Genomic DNA, 23623 nt, shown 5'->3' on the forward strand with positions numbered 1-23623 from the left:
GCTAGGGTATTGTCTGATTTTGCTTATGCACATCATATTTCATTTTCTGTGGGGATTAGTTACTGAGGATTTTGTAGCCTCTAAATGTTCCCTGTTTAATGAATCTGTTATTCATGTTATAACTCTATTATAGCATGTTACATTCTTTTAATCAGTGTGGAGAGATCTTGTTTTTATTGATATATTTTAGAAAGAATATTTGAATTCATATTTAGGTGTTCTATAGTGAATTGATAAATGGTTTAAAGTTGGCTCTTATTTTTGAGTATTTTGTATTGGATTAGCAGTTATGGTAGAGTGCTTACTATGTTATGTATTAAAATTTTTGTACATATTACCTCATTTAAAGCTTACCAAACTCTGAAGTAAGTTGATTTTTTTTATGTTTGAATGGAGTCAGATAGCTAGTACCCATTTCTTTGCCTGAATTCTAAATCACTTTAGAGAGGGACAAGGAGAGAAACAACTGGTGAGCAAAATATCAATATTGTTTTTTTTTTAATAAATGTGGTAAGTGTGGGTTTGTATCAATGGTAAAATGGGCTTACCAACACTGAATCAATAATTTAGACTTATCTGCACAGGCACAGAACTTCTCTATATGGAGGAGTCTACCCATGTAAAAACTATGGCTTGAGGCATTTCTCTCCAAAAAGGGAGGGAGAAGGAACAGGCTAAACTAATATAGGAATTGGTCCTTTTAAGTGGACCAATCAGATTGGTCCCACTCCTGGTGTAAGTAAGGGAGGAAACAAACCAGAGGAGAGTTAGGCTAGGAGAGTGCCTCAACTGTGAATACTTCTACATGGAAGGCTACCTCAGGAATGGGAAGAATGACCCCCCTGAATTATCAGCATTTTATGGAGGAGGCTCAGGAAAATTAAATTTTCCTTTGGATATAAAGACAGAATCTCAGCTCCTTATTTACTAGCAACTGTGTCCCCAACTCCAAAAAGTTTTTTGTTAATCATACTGCCTTTTGCAAAGCAGTGATATCATTTGAGGAATTTCAATAAGCTTTTGTCCCTCAGCCCATGCATCTTAGTGCTTACATAATTTCTTTTACTACTTCACATGTGTATGCTTCTACCTCCATGTTTTTCTTCTCAAATTTTCTAAGACTCCACTGTGAGCCCCTATCTCCATCCACCTCCTGTATGCCTAGCACACAGTGAATCAGTGAGTGAGTTAAGTGGAAGTAGCTGTTACAAAAGTAGTCCAAACGTCAAATTACAGTTCTAAAAAATAGAACCTGAAGTTTCATTTAGGGGAAAATCGTAACTTTGAGACAAATAGAAGAAACATGGTTATGTGGACTAAGAACTTACTAATGCACTTGCTATTCTCCATTTTAAAACAAAATGAGAAAACGTCAGATGGTCTCATCGCCTTGAGTACTGTCCATGCTCCTAACATCTGTTACTACTCCTCCAAAGGCCTCACTGTAGGAGTCACTGCTGTTTACTGTCTGCTCTGAATCTGGGGCAAAATAATCTTTTTTTTTTTTTCTTCTGGGTTAAAGTTACCAATATTTGATACTACCTTGCCTGTTGAAGAATCTAGAAAAGTGGATCTAATGGTTGTACTTTTTCACTCAAGGCTTTGCACGGACATTAAGAAAGGAAGCTTAAAAAAAAAAAGTTCTGATGCCTGGGCCTCGCTGTTAGAGAGATTTTTTAAATTGGTCATGCTTTGGTCTCACTATCAGGATTTTAAAGCTCCCCAGGTGATTCTAATGTATAGCCAAGGTCAAGAACCCCTATTCCGAAGATGACTGTGGACAACTTCCTGAATTATTTTTGTGAGAGAAAACACTAATTCTGGACTCTGAAAACTCATAGAATCTATCCTTCCGGTGTTTGGAGTCCAAACTATACACAATGAGTCACAGTAATTCTGTACTAAACTTAGAGTGTCATTGAGTTAGAAATGGCCTTGAAGTATAATCCATTTATTTTTGTCCTGGTATTGTTTTAATTATAGAAGTTTCTGCCACTTACATTTAGAAAATGGGCTTAACTTTTCCATAGTTTCAGCCTACTGTAACATATCAATATTAAAATAGTCAACTAATTGTTTTTATTTGCAGACTTTTTTCAAAATAAGTTATTAGTCCATTTCTGGGATGTTCTTGCTGTCATTGCTTGCTCACTTGCTTTTTCCCTGGATGTCCTTGAATAGATAATTATGGAAATCAGAGAATGTAATAACCCTTTTAAAAAACGCAAAAATGTCTAGTTACTCTCTGGTAATGAGGCAGTGTTTGATGCTGATATGTGCTACTTTCCTACAGTTGTTTATTTAACTGGAGGACACCTTTGAAAGAAGTCTGGAATGGCAGCCCAGTTTTGAGGAGAGAATTGTCTGGCCTTTTACATTTGAGATGGTATAGCTAGATATCCAAAGGGGAATGGCTGATAGGCATATAGACTGAATTCTGAAAATACAAGATTTGTAAGTGATACATACTTAAGAATCACTTACATTGGATCTAGCGTGGTATTTAAAAGTATGGGCAGTGAGACACCCTCCTTGAGTTTGCATTCGTGGTTCATTCCTTAACTGTGAAACTGGAGGTAGGCTTTTTAACATATCTTTCTTCAGTTAGTTTCTTCATCTGTAATACACAGCTAATAATGAATGCCACTTGCTGCTTGTGAGGGCTATGTAAGTTAAAACATGTAAAGTCTGTTAGTATCTGGTATAAAATAAATGCTCACTAATTTTAGAAATAGCCATCTTAATAGAGCTACAATTGTTTTTCAAATCTTTTGTGAAATAGTAACTTGAAAAAGTGCTGATGCTTCTCTGCGTGAAATTGCAATATTTAGGACAGTGTGTATGTATATATGAACATGCATATTTGCAGTATAGTGGCTTGATTAATGGTTAGATCTGTTTGGAAGATAGGATTTCTGATTGAGAGAATTATAGTTCTAAATAAAGATTAGAATAAGCTATATGTATTTTTTCCAAAATGGATATATATTAGTAATAAAATATTTTTATTTATATGTATAATTATGTATATATATGAGTATGTAATTTATATGCCATATTTCATTTGTTCTTTGCCTTTTTAAATTGTGACTTTAGAAATTAGTTAAAAATTCTGTTTATAGTAGGAATTTTCAAAATAGTCTTGACTATTAATGAAATGCTTAATGAAATGCTTGGAAAAATCCTTTATGAAATACTAATTATTCTCTTTTGCTTGTTTTTCAGTGCAGGGAGATGAAAGCTCAGAACCTTTATGCTTCAGTTTGGCAACAAATAATATATAGGATACCCAGTAATTACTGTTTTGTTTTAGATGCTCCAAATATATAATAAAAGTGGTAAGCATATGACAATTTCTAATATTTAAAGTATCTGAAAGGCATCTAGATTGTTTAGCTTATTTTCCCAGCAGACAGTGATTAGAATGTTACAGAAATCTTAAGTGACCAGGAATTAGGATGACTTGTTTTCAGAAAGGTTATTTAGGAAATGGGGTTCACTCCTAAAGCATTTTAAATATTTGATAAACCATTCTTTGCTTATATTTTCAGTCATTAGCTATTTCACCATTATTTACATCTTTCAGGTGTCTTTCCTGACTAAAGCCTTTGTTTCTGTCATCACTTTTAGAGTCTTCATTGCAGTCATGGATAATCTATAGTTAACGCTACACAACCATATTCCCAGGAGAATATAGGTGCTTATAGTAGAATATGGAAGAGAAGTCCAAATTCATCCCATTCTTCCTCTTCTTTAGCTCATGCAATGAGATTTTTCTTTCACTTTATTTGGCAGTTGTATCTATTTTTAATTTGGCTTTATATTTTTGGTGGTTTGTTATAGATTCTTGTGATCTTCAAGAACACTACTGTTTAGTTGGTGGGAGGGTGGGGGTAGGGAGATATCTTGCCAGTGCAGTTACCTATGAATTAGAATTTGTTACAAGTAAATATTTACTGTGCAAATTCAGAGTATTTTGTTGTAAAGATAGAACCATAAAATCATACAATTGCACTTAAAGTCAATGTATGCCAAATCGTTTTGAAGAACTAGGGATTTGGTGACTTAGAGAATATTTGAGAAAACTTAGGAATATTTTAAGCTACTTGGGGACAAATTTATCATTGGTACATATATATTAGTGTATTGATATTGTAATTTTTTTTGAGGTTAGGAAGTAATTTCCAGAAAAGAATGGGAGTTTAAATCTGATATCTTGAAGTTTATTCAAGGCAGGGAGACTCTATATTTTTACATTACAAATTAATCTGTGTTATGTGATTTTAGAGCAGGTAATTTATAATCTTTATAATCTAATTTCTTGGAATCCTTTGGTGTTACTTTCCCCTAAACCTCACCAGATCTTAGAGATTACTTTGTACAATTTAAAAAAGGGCTTTTATTGGAAAAATAATTTGCTTCAACTTCTGTAACTATTGTATCACTGGGCTGCTTTTGTTGTTTGGTTTTGATACCATAAAATATGATAAAGGTAGTGATTTGGTTAATTAGATGAATTTGAATGCCAAAATAAGATAAAGTAGTAATGGATGTTTTGGTACCAGTTTTATCAGGAAGAGCCTCATATCCCTTCAGTTTTTCAGATTTAACTTCATGTATGTCTTCAGGTATAGTATTTTACGTTTGTCTATTTCAAAAATTCACAAATTTATTGTAGCATTTAAAATTACGTTTTTTATAATTCTGTAATTCCTACTTGATTTTTTTTTAACTTCAACAGAAGCCCAATATAGAAAGTAGTTGAAGGTAACATTAAAATTAAGTTTCCCTTTAAGATATAAATGATGAATTTAAAGTGGTTTTCTTTTTATACTTGAAGGCACGTTTCCCACCCCATTAGCTAGTTTAATATACTGTAAAATTACAACATGGAGGATGAATTAGTAATTCAGAGTACTTTCAGATAAAAACAAAATAGCGTATTCATCTTAGGATTTATGTTTTCGTAAGATTAAGTTTTACTGTATTTCACAGATAAGTCAATATTAAGGGCATTTTTCCTAGTCTAAAACATTTGTATTAGTTTGTTAGTAGAATCTTGTTTTATGTTAGCAACAGACTGTTGGTTCAAAATTTGGGAAGCAATATCACATTTAAGTTTTTAGCTGAAAATATTTCAAAGTTGATTGTTTAGCTTTACTTTTTAAAATAACTTATAATTTTGCTTTATTCATATAAATTAAAAATATTTTGAACTCTCATAAAATGGTTTATGAGAATGGAAAAAGTATTCCTTAGGAATGGATTTTTTAAAAATATTCACATATGCATTATTCAAAACTATATTGATATAGAATAAAGACATTCATAAAAAAAGACAAATTTATTCATTTGTCTTTTCCTGGCATGATCACTTTGACTCTAAATTCTTCTATATAAGATGCTCAGTTGGTTAAATTTATGTCTGATTTTTAAAAAATTTTAAAATCTGTATTAATATAACTCTCTGACTTGTTTATGAGTATTTAACTCTAATATCACTTAAAGAGTCTTACAGTTGTGTACACCTAAGGGAAATTATTTTTGTTTTGTAATGGGGTATTTTGTGTAAAAAATATTTCACATTAAAATATTTAAAGTCTGAATGTGTCTGTATGAATGTGTTTTAAAAGGGTACTATAGCATTAACAGAATCCTACCTTGTGCATATTGTGATGAAAAATTGAATTCACTTTAACATTTCCTGTGACCAAAGTCTTTACTCAAACACTTAGTACATTTTTTTCTCTTTAAAAGTACTTCTCAAAAGTTTTTATTTTTTTCATGTTTCACTTTTAAAGGAATGTTGGATATTTAAGTTAGATCTTTTTACTTGGCCTATAACTTTTTGTGTTTTTTTTTCTTCAAATTTTTATTAAATTCCAGTTAGTTAACATATAGTGAAGTATTGGTTTCAGGAGTAGTCTTTAGTGACTGATCACTTATGTATAAATGCCAGGGCTCATCACAAGTGTCCTCCTTAATACTCATCACTCATTTAACCCCCACCCCCTCCTCACCTTTTTTCCCCCCATTTCTCATTTTCATGTGTTTTGTTTTGTTCCACATATGAGTGAAATCATATGGTGTTTGTCTTTCTCAGACTTAATTTGCTTAGCAATGCATTCTCGCTTCATCCATGTTTTTGCAAATAACAAGATTTCATTCTTTTTGATGGCTGAGTAATAGTCCATTACACAGGGGCACCTGGGTAGTTCAGTGGGTTAAAACCTCTGCCTTCGGCTCAGATCATGACCCCAGGGTCCTGGGATCGAGCCCCACATCGGACTCTCTGCTTAGCAGGGAGCCTACTTCCTCCTCTCTTTCTGTCTCTCTCTCTCTCTGCCTGCCTCTCTGCCTACTTGTGATCTCTGTCAAATAAATAAATAAAATCTTAAAGTCCATTTTACACACACACACACACACACACACACACACATACACAACCACCTCTTTATCCATCTTTATTCATCAATCGATGGACATTTGGGCTCTCTCCATAGTTTGACTATTGTTAATAATGTTGCTATAAACACTGGGGTGCAGGTACCCCTTCAAATCTGTAATTTTGTTTCCTTTGGGTAAATACCTAGTAGTATAATTGGTGGGTTATAGGGTAGTTCTATTTTTAACTTGTTGAGGAACCTCTATACTGTTTTCCAGAGTGGCTGCAACAGTTCGCATTCCCACCAACTGGGTTAGAGGGTTGTTCTTTCTCTGCATCCTTGTCAACATCTGTTTCCTGTGTTAATTTAACTATCCTGACAGGTGTGAGGTGGTATATCATTGTGGTTTTGATTTGTATTTCCCTAATGATTGATGATGAGCATTGTTTCATGTGTCTGTTAGCCATCTGAAAGTCTTATCAGATATGTCCCTTGCAAATAAATATCTTCTCCCATTTTGTTGGTTGCCTTTTAATTTTGCTGTTTCCTTCACTGTACAGAAGTTTTTATCTTAAGTCCCTATAGTTCTTTTGTTTTTGTTTCCTTTGCTTCAGGCGACATGTCTAGTAAGAATTTGCTGTGGCTAATGTCAAAGATTGCTGACTATGTTCTTTTAGGATTTTGATGGTTTCCTCTTGCATTTAGGTCTTTCATCCATTTTGAATTTTTGTGTATAGTGTAAGAAAGTGGTCCAGTTTCATTCTGTGTGCTGCTGTCCAGTTTTCCCAACACCATTTGAAGAGATTGTAACACCTCAGAGCAATGGACAGATCATCTGAGCAGAAAATCCAATAAGGAAAGACTGGTTTTGAATAACACATTGAACTAAATGGACTTAACAGATATACTCAGAACATTTCATCCTAAAGTACCAGAATACAGATTCTTTTTGTGTGCACACGGAACATTTTCCAGAATTGATCACATACTGAGTCACATATCAGATCTCAACAAACTACAAAAAGATGGAGATCATACCATGCATATTTTCAGACCACAAAGCTATGAAACTTGAAGTCAACCACAAGAAAAAATTTGGAAAGATCACAAATACATGGAGGTCAGAGAACATCCTACTAAAAAAATGAATGGGTTAATTACGAGATCAAAGAAATTAAAAATGAATGGAACAAATGAAAAGGAAACACAGCAGTTCAGAACTTAGGACCGCCTTTGCTGCAAGTCCCAAAGAGGAAAGTATATAGCAATAAGGCCTATCTCAGGAAGCAAGAAAGTCTCAAATATACAACCTAACCTTACATCTAAAGGAGCTAAGAAAGGAACAGTAAATTAAAGCCAGCAGAAGAGAAATAATAAAGGTTAAAACAGAAATAAATGATATAGAAACGCAAAAACAGTAAAATCAATGAAACTAGGAGCTGATTCTTTGAAAGAATAAAATTGATAAGCCCCTAGCCAGATTTCTCAAAAAGAGAAAGGACCCAAATAAAATCATGAAAGAGGAGAGATCACAACCAACATCACAAATATAAACAATTAGAATATTATGAAAAATTATATGCCAACAAATTGAGCAATCTGGAAAAATGGATAAATTCCTAGAAACCTATAAACTACCAAAACTGAAAGAGAAAATCTGAAAAGACCCATAGCCAGCAAAGAAATTGAAGGAGTAATCAAAAACCTTCCAACAAAAGTCCATGGCTGGACGACTTTCCAGGGGAATTCTACCAAACATTTAAAGAAGAGTTAATGCCTGTTCTTTCCAAACTGTTCCAAGAAATAGAAATGGAATGAAAACTTCCAAAACTCATTCTATGAGTTGAGCATTACCTTGATTTTTTTATTTGGCCTGTAGTTTGGATGTAATTTTCAACATTTCAGATGTTTCCAACAACATTTTTTTTTTCTACACTTCTATAATTTTTCTTAGGCTATATTAGGATGGCCATAGTAAATTTAAGATTCTAATAACTATTCCCCTTTGGCTAGGATACATTAAATTTTTTTTAAATTAATTTATTTGACAGAGAGCGAGAAAGGGAACACAAGCAAGGGAAGTGGGAGAGGGAGAAGCAGTCTTTCCGCTGAGCAGGGAACCCAGTGTGGGGCTCAGTCCCAAGACCCCTGGGATCATGATCTGAGCCGAAGGCAGATGCTTAATGACTGAGCCACCCAGGTGCCCCAGGATACATTAAAATCTTAGCATGAACTCAATGTAATAGTTTTAATGTATTTTCTTAGTTTACTCATAATTTTTTATTAATCATAGAATAATCAGTTGACTAAAGTTATTTTATCATAATGCTTTTCCATAACATTTCTGTCTTGATGTTCTTGAACATAGATATCTCTGAATGTCATCTGAGTACTAAATCATCATCTTTATAATCCAGTCACAGTTTCTTATATGGTGGATTCATTCATCAAACATTTTGGAAATCTTTGTATTCAATATAGGAGTTAGAAAAATGAGTCAAATTGTGGTTCTTAAGATATTCACAGTGGTGGGAACAAGGTAATTATAAGTGGTACATGGCATGTAATAAGGGTGTATAATAGGGGCTTTAGGACCACAGAGGACAGTGAGCCTAACTTCCCTGGGATTGAGGAACCAGTTGAAAAAGACTTAAAAAAAATATGACTTCTGAGCCTGATTCTTGATAGATGTGTGGTGTAATTTGTCAGGGAATTTAGGCAAACCTACAAGGAAGGAAATTATAGACCACATAGTACAGCCAAGCAAAACTGACTCAGTACAAACCAGTTTTGATTGCCAAGGCCCATGGGGAGTTGGGGATAGGAAGAGACTGCTTATGGCCATGGAATTTCTCTTTGGGGCTCTGAAAATGTTCTGAAACTAAATGGTGATAGTGGTTTGTGCAACTGCGTTAATAATATACTATAATCCATTGATCTGTATACTTGAAAAATGAATTTTATGCCAAGTGAATATTTCAGTGAAGATTCTTAAAAATTGCATGTATGGAGCTTATATATATAGCTTATGAATTCAATAAGCTATTCTTGAAGACTAGAGAAGAATGGAGAAGTGTAATGAAATTCTGATATCTAGTTTGTAAGGATCTCAAAATTAAAGGGAATAAAAATCTCAAACCTCAAGGTTCAAAGAATAGATGAAAAGGAGAGCCCTAGGAAGGGGGAAAGTACCATCCTTAGCCAAGATCATTCTGTGCATGTCATTATTAGCTATTGGTGTGTAATTCATTTTTAAACCTTTTTAAAAGTATAGACATGAAAGTATAAAAAACATATCTGTAGCTAGAGGCTTTATTTCTGGTTGAACCACCCATGTAACTGCTACTCAGTTCAAAATGGAACATTACCAAAACTCTAGAAGCTCTTTTCCCATCCTCACAAATACTTATGCCCTGTCCAATGGATCTACTATCTTGACTTTCGTGGTACTATCTTCCTTTCTGGGTCTTTAAAAATAGTTTTACCACCTAATTTTGCCAACAACCAAGAAAAAATGTGTTTATTTTTTAATGATTCTTTATGGAACTGATAGTAAGTTTTTAATACTGGTTTCTTTTTGCACAGTTTTAAAATACAGGATTTATCCATTTTTGGATATGTAGTTGTGGTTCATTCATTTCTGAATGCTTTATCAAACATCTGTTTATTCATCCCACCCTTGAAAACTGGAAAAATGTCATCAATTGTAAAAAAAAAAATGATCTGAATACTGTGAATTTCAAAAATATATATGTGCATTTCTGTTGGATATGTGCTGGGCTCCATTGCTAGAATTGAGTCATTGGCTGTACACTAGTGTGGCAGAGAATAGAGGAGCTAGGATACCTACTGGATGAATAAGTCCTTTTACCTGGTTGCTGAGTGTATTTTTGTGTATATGCGTTTTCCAAATGCATATGGTTAGCATTGGCATGAATCACCAAGATTCACATGGCCATTACTACTGGCTAATCCAAATTCCTCTTCTATAAGCTTTCTTATCTTTGTTTTGCAGATTTGTTCCTTTTGAGCCCCAACCAACCAACCAACTTATATATATGATTTTTGAGTGTTAAAACACTGTTGCATTTCTGGGATGCCCCATTTAGGCATGTTATGTACTCTTTCTAATGTCTTGCTAGACTTGGTGCTAGCATTTTTAAAGGAATTTTGTTTGAGGGATACTGGTCTATGGTTTTGTTCCAGATGTCTTCTCTGGACTTGGTATTAGGGTAATAGAATGAGTTGGGAAATTTCTCCTCTGAGAAATCTTTTTTTTTTTTTTTTTTAAAGATTTTTATTTATTTATTTGATAGAGATCACACGTAGGCAGAGAGGCAGGCAGAGAGAGAGAGAGGGAAGCAGGCTCCCCGCTGAGTAGAGAGCCCAATGTGGGGCTCGATCCCAGGACCATGAGATCATGACCTGAGCGGAAGGCAGAGGCTTAAACCACTGAGCCACCCAGGCGCCCCTCTGAGAAATCTTATGGAGGTTTGTATTTCTGACTCATCTTCAGAGAAATTTCAGTTTTTCCCATTTTTCCATTTCATTATTTCTGCTATGACTTTTATTTCCTTTTACTCTGTACTTTATTTCCTTCTTCTAGCTTCTTGAGGTGAACTATTTTAGATCTTTCTTTTTTGCAATGGAAGTGCTTAATGTTATAAACTGTTAAGCATTCTTCACTGGCATCCCATATATTTTGAAATGTTCTCATTTAGTTTATTTTAATATCCTTTTAGCTAATTTGGATCTGATAACAATAAATTTTCTCAGCTTTTGTTTTTTTGTGTGAATATCTTTTGTCATTACTTTAAAACTAACTTCAGACATGTTTTTGTATCCTATGATAAACTTGGAGTGTACAGCTCTGTGTTTGGCAGTTGTAACAAGTTCAGTGACTATCTCCATAAATAATTTTTGCAATATCTTATTATTCAGTATCATTCCTGCAATTCAGTATGCATTCCTTCTGGGTACTTAATGCATTTTGAATTTACTTTTCTGCATGGTGTAAGAAAATGATCCAGTTACATTCTTTTGCATATAGCTCTTCAGTTTCCCAACACCATTTGTTGAAAAGACCATCTTTTTCCCACTGCATATTCTTGCTGCCTTTATTATAGATTAATTGGCTATTTAAGCATAGGTTTATTTATGGTATCTCCATACTGTTTCATTGTTTTGTGTGTCTATTTTTGTGTCAGTACCATATTGTTCTGATTACTCTAGTTTCATAGTATATGTTGAAATCTGGGATTATGATATCTCCAGCTTTGTAATTCTTTCCAAAGCTTTCTTTGGCTATTTGGGTTCTTTTGTAGTTCCATACAAATTTTAGGATCATTTTTTCCAATAGATATTTTGATAGGGATTACTGTAAATCTGTAGATTGCTTTAGGTAGTATGGACATTTTAACCATTTTGGCTCTTCGAATCCATAACCATGGAACATATGTCCATTTATTTGTGTCCTCAATTACTTTCATCACCATTTTATGGTTCTTATAGGTATTTCACCTCCTTGGTTTATTTCTAGGTATTATTTTTGGTGCAGTTATAAATGGGGTTATTTTCCTGTTCTCCTTTATTATTAGTGTATAGAAATTCAATAGATTTCGGTATTAGTTTTGTATCCTGTGACTTGACTTAATTCACTTATTCTGGTTTTTTTTCCTAGAGTCTTTAGGTTTTTAAAATACATATTATCATATAATCTGCAAATAGTAAAAGTTTTACTTCTTTGTTACCGGCTTGGATGCCTTCTATTTCTCTTGTCTGATTGTTGTAATGAGGACTTTTAGTACTGTGTTGAAATAAAAGGGGTGACAGTGGACATCCTTGTCTTTTTCCAGATCTTAGAGGAAAAGTTCCCATGTTTTCACCATTGAATATGATGCTAGCTGTGCATTTTTCACATGAGACCTTTATTATGTTGAGGTGTGTTCTTTTTTTTAAATTAGCCAACATATAGTACATCATTAGTTCCAGATGTACTGTTCAATTCTTAATCAGTTGCATATAACACCCAGTGCTTATCACATCACCCAATTATCCCATCCCCCCACCTGTCTTCCCTCCAGCAACCCTGTTTCCTTCTACTTTGTTGAGGATTTTTATCAGAGTGGAAGATGTACATTATCAAATGCTTTTTTTTGAACCTTTTGAAATGTTTGTTTTCTTGTTAATATATTTTATCATGTTGATTGATTTATATATATTGGACTGCCCTTGCACCCCTGGAATAAATACCAGTTGATTGTGGTGAGTAATTTTTTTAAATGTATTTTTGGATTTGGTTTGTTAATATTTTGTTGAGGATTTTTGTATCTGTTTATCAGAGATGCTGGCCTGTAGTTGTTGTGGTGTGTGTGTGTGTGTGTGTGTGTGCGCGCGTGTGTGTTTGTTTTGTAGTGTCTTTGTCTGGTTTTGGTATCAGGGTAATGCTGCCCTAATAGAAATGAATGGATACTATTCTTTAAATCATTTGAATGTTTGGTAGAATTTACTTGTGAAGTCATCTGGTCCTGGATTTTGTTGGGAGATTTTTTTGACTATTGATTCTATTTCATTTCTAGTAACTGGTTTGTTCAGATTTACTATTTATTACTATTATTACTAATTCAGTTTGGGAAGATTATGCTTCTAAGAGTCCATTTCTTCTCAGTTGGTATAATATTATTTTGTATTTCTTTGGTGTAGATAGTTATTTCTCCATTTCTGATTTTGAGTCCTTCGTTTTCCCTTCAGTCTGGCTAAAGAATTATCAATTTTGTTTATATTCTCAAAGGACCAGTTCTTGGTTCTTTGTCCATTTTTATTCTTGCCATCCTAGTGGATGTGAAAAGCTATCTTTTGGGTTTAATTTGCATTTAATTAATGATATTGAGAATGTCTTCATGTGCTTATTAGCCATTTGTATATCTTTGAATAAGTTTTCAAAAATTTTCACCATTAAAATTTTTTTTATCTCTATTGTGGAGTAGTAATGTGTATTCTGGATACAAGGCCTTATCCCGTATAGGTTTACAAGTATTTTATGTCATTTTTGAGAGTTGTCTGCTTGGCTTTGATGTCCATTTGAAGGACAGATATTTTTAATATTGATGGAGTCCAGTGATATCCATATTTTTGTTTCTTTTACATTTTCTTTTGGTGTCCTACATAAGAAATTACTACCTACTTCAAGATGATGAATGCTCATAAAAGTTTTTTCCTAAGTTTATTTGTGGACTCTTAATTATCTTCCATTGATGAATAGGATTAGCCTTTTGCCTGTACTTCACCATTTTGATTACTATAGCTTTGGAATATTTTTGAAATCAATGTGAAAATTCTCATTTTTTTTTTTCCAAAATGGTTTTGGGTCTGTTACATTTCCATAAGAATGTGGTGGGGGTCACCTTTTAAATTTCTGCAAAAAAGCCTGTTAGATTTTATGGCAGTTGGTTGAATCTGTAGATTAATTTGGTAAGAGTTGCTATTTTAACAACACTGAATTTTCCAATCCATGAACGGGAATGATCTGTTTGTTGATCTTTAATTTCCCTCCTCCATGTTTGTAACTTTTAATGTACAGGTCTTGAAGAACTTATTCTATTTATAAATATTTTCATTCTTTGTTGCTATTATGAAAGATATTTATTTCATTCTCTAATTGATTTTTCCATCTATTGGAATTAGAATACAGTTGATTTTTTTGAAGTTTGACCTTGTATTTTGTAACCTTTCTGTACTTATCCATTCATTATAATTTGTATATGTGTTTCTTTGGATTTGCTGCATGCAGAATATACTATGCAAAAAAATTTAAGTCTTCCCTTTATTAGGATCCTGTTGTTTTTTTTTTTTTTTCCTTGCCAAATTGCAGTATTTAGAATCTCCAATATAATGGAAAGAAATGGTGGGAGCAAGTATCCATGTCTTGTTGCCTGTATTAGGGGAAAGGCCTGTCTTATACCTAAGTATGATGTTTGTGGTTGTGTGTTAACATTTAAACAGGTTGGAGTTTTTTTCTAGTCTAAATTTGAGAGTTCATCATTAATGGATGCCTACTTTAATTCTCTTGGTTATGTATCACTTTTACCGGTTTCTTTCCCTATTTTTTTATTACATAGAAGACAATGTAGATATATGTTATAGTTATTTTGGGTTATAGTTCCTTCTTTTTAAGATTATAAATTTTTGTTCTGGTAGGTGTTTAAGTTACAGATGGATCACTTGGCTTTTACTCATCTAGTATAAGGGAAGATGTATTTTTAATTTTGTTTTCATGCTTTAATCTTGATCTTTCTGTAGATCACTTTTCTGGAGTCTCAACTAAGAGTCCAGCTTGTTTTCCAGGGTGCTTATATTCTGGTTTGGCCCAAACTGCAAATTCTCCCAAGCACCCTGTTATGTCTGGAAACTCCTCCCAGGTTTCAACCTCTTACCACAGCTACACTAACTATAAAGAGTCTTGCCCTATAAATTTGCAGCTTAGAAGTTGGCTAAGGACGAGTGGAATTAACATGCAAGTGTTTGGTGTTCATTCTCTGTGGATCTAACTGTGACACCTAAATCCCAGCTGCCTTGGATCTTGATTTCTGCATCCTTAATCCAGTAAAACTACTGATCTGTGCTTGGTCTCCCTTCCTGTGCTGTGGTTCAAATAATTTACTTAGGGAATCTGGATGAATATAGGGATTTTTCTATGTATATCTCCTTTCTTAAGGATTACAGCCTTTCATGAGTGCTGTCCAGTGCCTTCAAAAGTTCTATATATTCTCTAGGTTTTATGTCCTGTTGCTTGTTAATAGGACAACTTTAATATCCATCTCATAGCCAAGACAAGAATTCCCTAGTGTTTCATTAACTTACACCATTGAGTAAGGAAGAACTTGAAAGTCATACAATCACTTGGATTTTGGGCATATTCTCTGACCTCTTTGTTTTAATTTCTACTCTTCCTCCATTATAAGCTGGATCAAGCACCGCAGCCACTATATATAACTCTTCTTTACTTATTTGTTCAGTTGATGAGGAACCCAAGTGGCTTTTTCCCCATGTTAAATTTTTTTTTTTTTTTAAGATTTTATTTATTTATTTGACAGAGATCACAAGTAGGCAGAGAGACAGGTAGAGAGAGAGGGGTAAGTAGGCTCCCCGCTGAGCAGAGAGCCCGACTCAACTCTGGGGATCTCATGACCCTGAGATCATGACCTGAGCTGAAGGCAGAGGCTTAACCCACTGAGCCACCCAGGAGACCTTCTCATGTTATCTTAATAGGGTTTTGAGAGATAGCAAAAACGCATGTGTTGGGGCACCTGGGTGGCTCAGTGAGTTAAGCCTCTTCCTTTGGTTCAGGTCATGATCTCGGGGTCCTGGGAAAGAGCCCCACATTGGGCTCTCTGCTCCGCAGGGAGCCTCCTCCCCTGGCCCCTGCCTGCCTCTCTGCATACTTGTGATCTCTCTCTGTCAAATAAATAAAATCTTTAAAAAAACAATGCATGTGTTGAAAGCATTATTTCTCCCTCCTGTCATTATGCATATTGCCAGTAGCACTTTGGTATTCGTTTATTTCTTGATAAACTGGGATAGAGGATTTTAGTTTTCATAAATGGCTACAACACCATCAGTATTCTATCCTGTTCCTTTTTTAAGGAGTGCTGCTTGACTTGTATGATTAGGTTGTACAAGGTTGTGTACCTCTAACTTGTTCATTAAAATAGTCCTGTTTAATTTTGAGTTGCCATGCAAGTAGTCCAGTGACCTTGAAGGTTGCCATGCTCTAGGAAACTCAAGCTACATGGAAAGGTTCCGTTTGGGGTCTTTTCTTGATAGTTCCGGTGTATTACCACTTGCATATTCCTATTTAAGGTCCAGACATTATGGAACAGATTTAAGCCAACCTGCTGTGTTTTGTTTCAGTTTCTGCCTCATAGAATCTGTGATGTAATATTATTTTATCCCTGGGTTTTAGGAAGAAGTTGTTGTATAGAAATAATAACTGGACTTGTTAATTTTAGCTCTTCTGACTGGTGTGAAGTGGTATATCACTGTGGTTTTGATTTGTATTTCCCTGATGATGAGTGACATTGAGCACTTTTTCATGTGTCTATTCGCCATTTGATATCTTCTTTGTAGAAATGTCTGTTCATGGCTTCTACCCATTTATTGATCTGTACCTCTGAAGCAAATAATACATTATATGTTAATAAAAAAAGAAATAATAACTGAAACAAAATTTGGTACCAGATATGAGATGCTGTTATAACTTTTGGACTGAATCATGGGCAGAAACTGGAAGGTCCTTGAGAGGAAACCTGACAGGCCTCAAGGAGGCTGTCAGTGAAGGCCTCAAGCTAAGGAAAATGTTGAAAGCTGGAAGAAAGAAGACTGGAGATCTCTGTTATATAATAAAAGAATATTAGCAAAATTGCTACTGCCACAATATGCAAAAAATGAAATTGAGGATTTAGTCTGCAGGGATTTCCAAGCAATTACTGTATGCCTCCTGATTCTTTGTTTTGAATGAGAGTGCCTATAGAAGTTACTCTATGCTTGTCCCACAGTGGTGTGTTGGATGTGTGTGGGCTAACATGGCATTTTGTTTTGTAGGTCTTCAGATCAAGAGGAACTGTACTTGAACGACTACTGGGGAGCCTAATCTACACTTGGACCTGATTTAGATGATGAGGTCTGAGACTGTTTTGGTACCATCACGGATTGAGACTTTGGAGATCTTTCGGGGAAGGGTGTAGTGAATCCTGCATATGGGAATGATGTGAATTGGGGCCAAAGGGCATACTGTGTTATACTTTATTACCCAGAGATTACTACAGTAATATTTAAGTTTTTATCTGCTGTGACTTTGCTATTCCCCCTCAAGAAAAGGAGTATAATTATCATTCCTTTGGGAGTGGGTAGGTTTGAGTGCTTTGACCAAAGTGTAGAGTAGAAATCATTCCATGTGATCTTACAAGGCTAGTTCACAAGCAGTGATGTAGCTTTCACCTTATTTTCTGTAACACTTGTACCTGGTGCCTTGGACCGTCATGCAAGAAATCCAGATACTGCATCCAGGAAGCCCAGGCCACATGGGGAGGCCATGTATAAGGACTCCCGTCAATAGTTCCAGACTCTAGCCATTTGAGTTTTCCTTGCTGAAGCCATGGGTGTTGATTGTACAGAAACAAGCCAACTCCACATATTCATCATATGCAAATTCCTAAGCTGCAGGACCCATAAACTTAATAAAGTAGTTCTATACTAAGCCTCGAGGTAGTAAGTGGAATGGCTGGATAACTTCTAAACGACTTTAAAGAATCATTAGAACTTTTGGTGTATAGTAAGAGTAAAAAGGCCTGCTACTGAGTAAAGTACGAGTTTCAGTGAAAAAGTGTGACATGTTTTATCTGCCTAATGGCTTGCTTTTTTATTTATTTGGTTTTGGGACACTAAGTTCTGTGGCCATATGCACTCTTGAGAGTTGTTGACATGCCACTGTAAAAACCAATACATTAGCTTGTACTAGTTTATTTGTAAACATTCCATTTACTTTACATTTTGTTCTACTTGATTAAAACTCAAATGTTTTCTTCAGTTTGCTTCCATATTTTACACATAGTAGATGTAAGATAAATACATACTAATTGAATATTTTGTCAGCTCTCAGAGGGCATTATTCTTGAGTTTTTTTTTTTAATGACTTCTAGATGATTTAGGAAATAGGTAATTATATATATGTGTTAAATTAAGGGTTAAAGTCTGTCTTAGGGAACTTCATTCATGGTCTGCATATATAATTTGAATATTTTTATGAGGTAAAGATTATAGACAAGCTTTTCTAGCAATTAAGAAAATGTTCCTATAATTTTTGGAGGGTTTTACTGCCATCTACTGGCAGTCATTTCTATAGTTTAAATTCCTTCAAGCTTTATTTCTACTCGTTTTCCTGGCACCGTCTTCTCTTAATTTTTTAAGACTTTTTTTTTTTTTAAGGAAGAAGATATTTCAGGTGCCTAAAGAGAGGCTATCATTTTTTTTTGAAGAAACCTGATGTTCTAAATATGCCTCCTATATAATTTAACAGAAGTGAATAAACATGACCATGTTATTCATTCTTAAGTGCAGTTTTTCCTGCACTCTTTCCATCACTTGCTTGGGTTCCCCTTCCTTTTACCATTCATAGAATTTTTTAACCTCTGCCCTGAGGTACATCATAATAGTCTACATTTTCTTCATGTGCATAGAATTCAGTGAATGAATGGATATAATTATGTGAACATAAATACAATGATATGCTTTTGTTATGTTTTAGAAAAAGATCACATAATTTTTCTGCATTTTGCTTTTCTCACTTAGCATATCAGAAATCTAAGAAGTAACGTAGTTCTATTCTAAATGTATGCATGATTTTAAAAAGCAGTTGTATTTTAATTTTGTTTTTAACAATTTCTCTTGATAGACATTTATTTTTGCATTTTTTGCCACCTTGAATATGATTGCAATAAATATCTGCATGTATATCCCTCTCTAGGTGTAATTTTGTTTCTCTGAGATAGCTTTTTAGTAGCGAAATTACTGGGAGAAAGAATATATTTTTAATTTGAATAGATGTTACCCTGTTGCTTTTAAAAACAGCTGAAAGGTCAGTGTATGAGAATACCTTTTTCTTACACTACCGTTAATACATTTTATAGAATTTTAAACATTTTTACCTGTATGAGAAATTAAAATGATTATTTTAATTTCTTAATTAGCGAATTTGAACAATTTTACATGTTTGTTGACACTGAATTTATTCTATGAAACTTCTAATTTTATGTTTGCACTTTTTATATTGTAAGAAGATAACTCCTTTTGTTTATCATCCCAATTAACAAATCTTTTTGTACAAAAGATAACAAAGTTTTTAACTCTTTATACAACTGAACAGGTCTATCTTTGTTTTAAACAGAGTTTCCTGCATGTAATGAAGAAAGTCTCACTCACCCATATGGGTTGTACCTTCCAGGTCCCTTTCCTCCCCACCCCTCCCTTTTTTAAAAAAAATTTTGCAGAATTTTTATTGTCTGAATTTTAAGTTTAAATTTTAACCCATCTGGAATTTAATTACACTTTTCAGAACTGAAAGATCCCATATACCCAGTGAAGTACTGTATCAAATAATTATCAAAATAGATCCACGTAATCAGCAGCCAGTCACTCAGAATAATTCTAGTCTCAATTACTAAAACTGCGTTATTCTAGATATTACTGTCTTGATATCTATGGTAATTGCCTTCCTGCTTTTCTATTATTATTGTCTTCTAAACTGGATCTCTAAACATTATAGTTTAGTTTGTTGCTCATTGGCCTTAATATAAATTCATATAATATGTATTTTTATATCCAATATCTTCTATTTAAAATTTTGTTGGTGAGTTTTATCTACATAGTGGTGTGTAGCAGTTCATTCTCCTTGTTGTATGGTATTTCATTGAATGAATGTGATTATTCTACTGTTGACAGATATTTGGATTTTTTCAATGAATGGCAATAGAGAATATAGCTATGAATATTCTTGTGCATCACTTTTGAGGCTTTTGTGCATACATTTCAGTTGGATGTACATTTCAGAGAGAAATTGCCTCATAAGTCATGTAGATTTCCAACTTCAGTAGGTCAGTAATTACTGCCCAGAAGTTTTCCAAAATGATTACACTAGTTTACACTTCCGCCAGTAAGAATTCTAACATTCTACATCTTTACCAATACTTATCATTGTCTTTTTTAATTTTACTCTTTTTTATGGGTAGATACTGGTATCTCACTGTAGTTTTATTTATTTAGGTTAGTCTCTATGTAGTACATCATTAGTTTTTGATATAGTGTTCCATGATTCATTGTCTGCATATAAGACCCAGTGCTCCATGCAATCTGTGCCCTCATTAATACCGATTAACAGGCTCACCCATCCCCCATACCTCTCCCTTCTAAAACCCTCAATATGTTTCCTGGAGTCCATAGTCTCTCATGCTTTGTTTCCCACTCTGATTTCTCCCCCTTCATTTTCTCCTTCCTTCTCCTAATATCCTCCATGCTGTTCCTTTTGTTCCACAAATAAGTGAAACCATATGATAATTGACTTTCTCTTTTTGACTTATATCACTTAGCATAATCTCCAGTCCCATCCATGTTGGTGCAAAACTTGGTTATTCATCCTTTCTGTATTGTACATATGGACCACATCTTTATCCATTCATCTGTTGAAGGCTCTTTCCACAGTTCGGCAATTGTGGACATTGCTACTATGAACATTGGGCTGCATATGGCCCTTCTTTTCACTACGTCTGTATCTTTGGGGTAAATACCCAGTAGTGCAGTTGCTGGGTCATAAAGTAGCTCTATTTTTAACTTTTTGAGGAACCTCCACATGGTTTTCCAAAGTGGCTGCACCAACTTGCATTCCCACCAACAGTGTAAGAAGGTTCCTCTTTGTCTGCAGCTCCTCCAACTTTGTTGTTTCTTGCCTCATCGATTTTTGCCATTCTAATTGGTATAATGTAAGGTGGTATCTCAATGTGGTTTTGATTTGAATCTCCCTGATGGCTAGTGATGAACATTTTTTTCATGTGTCTGTTAGCCATTTGTATGTCTTTAGAGAGGTGTCTGCTCATGTCTTTTGCCCACTCTTTGACTTATTTGTTCTTTTGAGTGTTGAATTTGAGTTCTTTATAGATCTTTATAGCCCTTTGTCTTTGGTGTCATTTGCGAATATCTTCTCATATTTTGTGGATTGCCTCTTCGTTTTGTTGACTGTTTCCTTTGCTGTGCGAAGCTTTTTATTTCAAAGAAGTCCCAAAAGTTCATTTTCACTTTTGTTTCCCTTGCCTTTGGAGGGAAAGTGTCTTGACAGAAGTTGCTGTGGCTGATGTTGAAGAGGTTACTGCCTATGTTCTCCTCTAGGATTTTGATGGATTCCTGTCTTACATTGAGGTCTTTCATCCATTTTGAGTTTACCTTTGTGTATGATGTAAGAGAATGGTTGAGTTTCATTCTTTTGTATATAGCTGTCCAATTTTCCCAGTACCGTTTATTGAAGAGACTGTCTCAACTTTAGTAATCAGTCCCTTCACTGGAGTTTTTATTTGCCTTTCTGATTACTAAAGTTGAATTACTTTCATATGTTCACTAGTCACTAAGTTAAAAATTGCTTTTGGCCACTTTCCTCTTAGGTAGATATTTTCTTACTGATTTGTAGGAATTCTTTACATATTTTGTATCAGGCTCTTTGTTTTCCACTTAGTGCTCTTTAAAAATTTTTTTTATGACAGTATATTATTTTTGGTTAACAGAAACTCTTAATTCTACATTTATTTTCCTTTATGTTTAGTGCTTTTTGTCATGTTGAAGAAATTAAAAATACTCAAATTCTGTTTCCTAGAGAATTTTATTAAGTTCAATTTACAAGTCACTTAAAAATTTTTACATAAGTGATAAGAAATGGATCAGTATTCACTTTTTACATATAGATATTCATTTGACCCCATAGCACTTACTGAAAAAGGCTCTATATGCTCTGCTGAACTGATAAATCAAGAGTTTATTATCCTGGGTAGGCTTCTGGACTCTTGTGTTCTTTCATGGACAATAAAGTCAATACCTTGCTGTCTTAATTATTGTAGCTTTACACTAAGTCTTGATACCTGGCCGGTATTCACTAGCTTCTTAAAGATTCCTTAGCATTTCTTTACTTTTACATTTCCATAAACCCTTTAATGCTATCCTTTTAACTTTCTACAAAAATACACTCTTGGGATTTTCATTGTGATTTCATTCAATCTGTAGATCATTTAGAGAACATTTACAGCTTCATAATATTGAATCTTCAAGGTGCCTGGGTGGCTCAGTGGGTTAAGCCTCTGCCTTCAGCTCAGGTCATGATCTCAGGGTCCTGGGATCGAGCCCTGCATCAGGCTCTCTGCTTAGCAGGGAGCCTGCTTCCCCCTCTCTCTCTGCCTGCCTCTCTGCCTACTTGTGATCTCTCTCTCTCTCTGTTAAATGAGTAAATAAAATCTTAAAAATATTGAATCTTCAAGTCTCTGAATATGGTGTGTTCTTACATTTAAATTCTTCAAATACTTTGTAACTTTCATAATAAGAATCTTCTACATCTTTAAATAGGCGTGTTTCTCGGTATTTGATATTTTGGATATTGGTATAATTTTTAAGATTTTTATTTCCTTTAACTTATGTCTGCTGATCTTGTATCTAGTGATCTTGCTAAATTTATTTCTGATGAAGTTTTTGAAGAGTTTTTTCTTTTTCATCCTTATTTCTAAAATTTTTTCTTTACTGTGTTTGATGACTGTGCAGTGTGGAATGGAATTACTTGTTGTGAGCATCCTGATGTCATTCCCAATTTTAGAAAAAGGCTTTTAATATTTCACCATTAAGTATGATGTGTGCAAAGTGCTTTTTATATTCTTTAATAGATCGAGGACGTTTTTATTTCTAGTTTAAAATTTTTAGTATGACTGGTATTGAATTTTATCTGGTTGCTTCTAGTGATATGATCTCAAAACTTTTTCTCATTTTGTTTCCTTTAAAAATATTTGATCAACCTTACATTGATGGATTAAATTCTCCTTGCTCATGTTGAGTTCATATTTGATTTTCTGTTTCAGATTTTTGCTTTCATAATCATTGATTTATCTGTGCTTTTTTTCTTCTAACTTTAGAGGTTTTGATGTAAAGGTTATGCTGTTATCTTTAATTGAATGGAAAATATTTATTTGTATTCTCTTGAAGACTTTATGTAAGACTTGTGTTACGCTTTCTTTCCATGTTTTGAAAAATTCACTGGTGAAACTGTTTGGGTCTATTGATTTCTTTCTAGGAAAATTTTAAAACCAAGATCTCATTCTTAAAGGATCAAACTTTCTTTTTTTATTGTATCAGATTTGATATATTTTGTCCATATTTGTGAATTTCCAAATTTATTAACATTAATTCATAATTTATTAATCTTTAAATGTTTGCAGATTTGTAGTGATATCTTTTAAAATATTTTCCTATATTGACTATCTTTCTGATTGGGATTGAGTGGGAGGAAGACTACTGGGGTAAACTTTCATTCTTGTGTATCGGGGTCCATACTGTTAACATGACTTATCGCTGATGATGAAAACTTATTCATTTGACTGAGGTAGTATTAATTATATTTCTTCTGGGTAAAGGTATTCTTCCTCTCTCTGGCACATATATACTCT

This window comes from Mustela nigripes, chromosome 7 (assembly GCF_022355385.1).
Source record: "Mustela nigripes isolate SB6536 chromosome 7, MUSNIG.SB6536, whole genome shotgun sequence".
NCBI classification, from domain to species: Eukaryota; Metazoa; Chordata; class Mammalia; order Carnivora; family Mustelidae; genus Mustela; species Mustela nigripes.